This window comes from Periplaneta americana, chromosome 3 (genome assembly GCF_040183065.1).
Source record: "Periplaneta americana isolate PAMFEO1 chromosome 3, P.americana_PAMFEO1_priV1, whole genome shotgun sequence".
NCBI classification, from domain to species: domain Eukaryota; kingdom Metazoa; phylum Arthropoda; class Insecta; order Blattodea; family Blattidae; genus Periplaneta; species Periplaneta americana.
In genome coordinates this window covers 166955763-166961012 of record NC_091119.1, presented here as the reverse complement: position 1 = coordinate 166961012, position 5250 = coordinate 166955763, and the positions used below count along the sequence as shown (strand labels likewise).

The window sequence follows — 5250 nt, the reverse complement described above, 5'->3', positions numbered from 1 at the left end:
AAACATTGTGTTGAAATAATGAATCAGACTATCCGCTTCGAAACTTCTAACACGCAAACAAAGAAATTTAATGCAGAAAAAAACATCTGCAAATGAATTATTCCTTATTTCCGGGATAAATACAATACTTATCGTATTTCAGTTACAGGTCTCCTCTTCGGTTCGTTCAATAGCGAGGAAAATATAAACTTGAGAGATAACTCGAGACAGAGATAGTGATTGTGTATGGTACACAAATGGTTTAATTATTAAAAAATTATATACTTAGATTTTCTGTCCAATGTATTATTTTTTATTTTTATTTTCAACCTAATCAAAAGCGATGAAATAAAATGTTTGTTAAGTACCGGTGTTCTACAGAGTGATTTATATAGAACTAACACATTTCTTTCTTTATTTCAAAACGAATGCTAGCCACAATTTGTTATACCTCAAATGTAGACTATCCTTGGGAGATTACTAACCTCTATAGCAAATGTTGAAAATTATTTATTTATTCGGCTGGAAATTCACTTAATGACTAATTTTTAAGATCAAATTAAGCAGGAGATTTGATTCCCTGTCACGAGATGCGCAGATGTTTATTCTTTATTCCTTATCGTTGGTAGCTATTTTCGACAGTTTGTTTTAGTCACTGAAATTGCAGTACACATTAAATCAACGACTCTTTCTTTTGAAGCAATACTGGATTACGAATTCAATTACAGCTACTCAAAGGGCATATCAGAGAGAATTTGGTGTTCGTAATCCCCCCCCCCCAAAAACACAATACTGGGACTGGTAAACAAATTGGAAACAACTGGATCTCTAAAAGAATAATAATTTTGATAACAAGATCTTATTGTGTCTCCACTGGAGTCTCGTACATCAGAGTTTTCATGTACCCCAGAAAAAGAAATCTAATGGTGTCGGTCAGGTGAGCGAGGGGGTCAGGCTATTGAGCCTCCACGTGCAATTCTTCTGTTGCCAAAGGTGTCATTCAAGTGGCCAGGTACTTCATGATCGAAGTATGCTGGAGGGCCATCATGCTGCAACCACATCTCGAAGTCTAATGGTTTGTTTACCTACAGTCATCCCCCTCACATTTCGGAAGCACCAGCGCGCAAACAAAGAGTCTCTGCACATGGGTACAATTTCATTGTCTTTTTTTACTTCTTTCCTAGCTTTTGTTATCCACATGGTACTCATCTACCTACCACCGACCATTGAAACATTTTTTTTACACTCTGTATAATATAGTGTAGTATAGTCGTCACTGTGGCCATATATGTATGGGAAGTATGAATATATGTGTGTGGCGGAGGCGGTACGATCATCCACTCCTCTTTACCTTTCTTATATTGGCTGCTTTCGCCAGGTGGACGGCACATTGGAAGGATTGGATGTGCGCAGTGGAAGTCTTTTAGAAATGAATAGCGTGAATTTGTAAAACAAATATAATTAACAATAATAAGTAACAATGTACATAAATGGAAAATGAAATAACAATAAATATGAAATAGGTGAGTGAAAATAGGACAAACTAATCTGAAATGATATCCCCAGGATATGTAAATCATGTAAGTATCACAAGGCTGAGGCCAACACACTTATAAGTGATGAAACAATCTAATATGGCCGTCTCTCGACAATCAGTGACTAACCTATTAAGCATATGTTCATGAACCACTCTCTAAATATATATATATATATATATATATATATATATATATATATATATATATATAGCCTATATATATATATTAACTATCTGAGTACGAATCTGAACACAACACCCAGCCAGCACTTAAACTTAATACATGATCCATTCGACCATAGATACCACTCAAACTGAGTAACCAAACTATAAATACATGTGCACTCAATAAGAGAAACTCTACCCAGCATAAGGCATTACATGACTGATCACTATACATTACCCATTGCACAAATTGCTCACATAAACTGTGCAAATAGCACTAACACAAATCTCTGCACTTTACAAAATGAACACCCAACGGAGAGAGAGAGGGATGGAGACAGATACACGTAATAAGTAAACGGACGATAATTCCAATCTCAAAGATCATTTAAATAGCAACAAACTCGACGCATATGATAACAAAATAGCGGCAAAGGGAACCAACAATCAAATGGAGCAGGGATTACACTAAAAACAATATGTGAGACCGTAACCGCTGCTCTATCACTCTAACCGTCTCGGAACATGAACTCACGTTTCAAATTAATCTCATTACATAATTCCCAAAGCAATTTACCTCAAATACATATATCTCACAAATATGTTACTCGATGCAAATACTAAAACTTGCCCCCAAGACGTATCACTAGCAAGCGATGTTTCAAAACTACGATCCACTAAAATCCCAAACACACACGACGCAATTTAACTACTCCACTGTTCTATCTCCCACACGTACAAAGCCCGAGTCGCGTTGTCTACTATGTCTGCCGCGTACCAAAATCCTAAGTCTTGTTAATGTTTCTGCCGCGGACGAAAGCTTGAATCTGAGCCAACTGTTTCCGTGTATTTCCCGCGTACGAGAGCCTAAGTCTTGTTAAGTGTATCTGCCGCGTACCGGAACCCGAGTGACGCTCCGTGTATCTCCATTAAAACAGGTAAACTCTCTCCCCCTCTATCCTCGTGAGACGTAATGAACCGGCCAATAGGGTTATTTGGAAAGAACAAATGAAGGGATTAATAGCGCTATCTATACAGTGACGTCTGAGAGCGCTCTGACGGATGAAGTGACGTACTAGGTGAACGGCCGTGGTCGTGGGCACGGCTCATGTGTCATCTATGTAAACAATCGCGCAGATCCACAACCTGTGATACACTCTGGATACTCTCTGATGAACTAAGTGGCATACGCTTCTCGGCACTAGCGACATCTATCAGCACTCTCGCAGAATCATAGCGTATAATGGAAAGTTAACGGTTTTGACATTGAAAAAAAAAACTGTAAACAATTGGTCAAGACTCGCTCCTATACTTCCATATCCTTCACAAGTACGAAATTATCTACGTTCTGATATTATTCTGTTCAATTAAAAATTGCCTGTTATTTTTTACCACTTACGTATATCCAAGTATGTGAATGATTTCCCGTAGAGTGAATATGCTGTTACCAAACGTAATGGACGATTTTTATTTAGCACGGAGGATGAAGTTAATGGAGAAAGTTATACAATGTAGAACTGCATGCATTGCATTCTTCACCTGACTTACTTACTTACATATTATTTCAATGTACCGAAGTACATATGATATTTCCATGCAGATATTCTGCGTCATCATACGATGAAAGAGTAATGGAAGGGAGAAAAATTCTCTCCGGCGCCGGGATTTGAACCCGGGTTTTCAGCTCCACGTGCTGATGCTTTATCCACTAAGCCACACCGGATACAACCCCGGCGTCGGAAAGAATTGTCTCTGATTGAGTTCCAACTCTTGGGTTCCCTTTAGTGGCCGCCCTCTGCACTACGTCATAGATGTCTATGAACTCATAACGAGTGCACCTCAGCACATGTGTGGACTTCGGTCCTATGTTCATAGACATCTATGACGTAGTGCAGAGGGCGGCCACTAAAGGGAACCCAAGAGTTGGAACTCAATCAGAGACAATTCTTTCCGACGCCGGGGTTGTATCCGGTGTGGCTTAGTGGATAAAGCATCAGCACGTGGAGCTGAAAACCCGGGTTCAAATCCCGGCGCCGGAGAGAATTTTTCTCCGTTCCATTACTCTTTCATCGTTACTTACTTACGCCTACTTGCTTACTTACTTACTTACTTACTTACTTACTTACTTACTTACTTACTTACTAATGGCTTTTAAGGAACCCGCAGGTTCATTGCCGCCCTCACATAAGCCCGCCATCGGTCCCTATCCTGTGCAAGATTAATCCAGTCTCTATCATCATATCCCACCGCCCTCAAATCCATTTTAATATTATCTTCCCATCTACGTCTCGGCCTCTCCAAAGGTCTTTTTCCATCCGGTCTCCAAACTAACACTCTGTACGCATTTCTGGATTCGTCCATACGTGCTAAATGTCTTGCCCATCTCAAACGTCTGGATTTAACGGTCCTAATTATGTCAGGTGAAGAATACAATGCGTGCAGTTCTGCGTTGTGTAACTTTCTTCATTCTCCTGTAACTTCAACCCGCTTAGCCCCAAATATTTTCCTAAGCACCTTATTCTCAAACACTCTTAATCTCTGTTCCTCTCTCAAAGTGAGAGACCAAGTGTCACAACCATAAAGAACAACCGGTATTTATAAATTGTAACTTTCAGATTTTTTGACAGCAGACTAGATGGCAAAAGCTTCCCAACCTAATAATAACAGGCATTTCCCATATTTTTCTGCGTTTAATTTCCTTCCGAGTGTCATTTATATTTGTTACTGTTGCTCCAAGATATTTGAATTTTTCCACCTCTTCGAAGGATGAATCTCCAATTTTTAGGTTTCCATTTCGTACAATATTCTAGTCACGAGATATAATCATATACTTTGTCTTTTCGGGATTTACTTCCGAACCTATCGCTTTACTTGCTTCAAAAAAAATTTCCGTGTTTTCCATCAAATAATAGTACATTATGAAACGAGCCTATAATGATAGTAATTACAGTAAGACGCGAGTATGTTCGTTTATGAAACGAGCGCAAGCGAGTTTTATAATTTTCATACGAGCGTCTTAAGTATCATTATAGGCAAGTTTCATACGACTTTTTATGCTGGACCATATTTCTAACTTGAAATTATTCAGAAGTATTCATTTTATTCGCATCTGACTGAAGATCGGAAGTGACCTTGTGCATAGCTCGTGAATTGTGAGATGTGCACAGACGCGAAAGTATTAATTTTTTCCGAGGAACAATAATGTCATTAACCTTGATATAACATGAACTAATTTTGATATAACCTGGAAATTGATTTAGAATTGAAAAACGAGATGACAAATTGAATTTATTTGAATATCATTTACAATTAACGCTAATTATTATAGTAACAGAACATAACCTTCTGCGGCAGCATTGGATTTCCAGCCTCCGTGACGTTTCGCTAGTTGTCTTTCTATTGCATATCCGAGAATAATCGAAAACCTGAACTTTAATGAATAGGTGTACTTTAATTACATGGATTAAAGGACTGCTACCAGGTGTATAATTACTACATTTCGGCATGGTCGAGCATAAAATAATTTTTCTGATATTATCCTACAAAGTTTTAGCTATTCCCCTCCTTAC

At 38.4% G+C, this 5250-nt stretch overlaps 2 non-coding genes across 2 annotated transcripts; one reads left to right on the top strand and one right to left on the bottom strand.

The window, feature by feature from the left end:
* Nucleotides 1-3332: 3332 nt before the first annotated feature.
* On the bottom strand, nt 3333-3404 carry TRNAH-GUG (transfer RNA histidin (anticodon GUG)). The gene has a single exon. It is a non-coding gene; the product is annotated as a tRNA-His (tRNA).
* A 244-nt stretch (nt 3405-3648) lies between these two features.
* TRNAH-GUG (transfer RNA histidin (anticodon GUG)) lies at nt 3649-3720 on the top strand. The gene has a single exon. It is a non-coding gene; the product is annotated as a tRNA-His (tRNA).
* The last annotated feature ends 1530 nt before the right edge of the window (nt 3721-5250 follow it).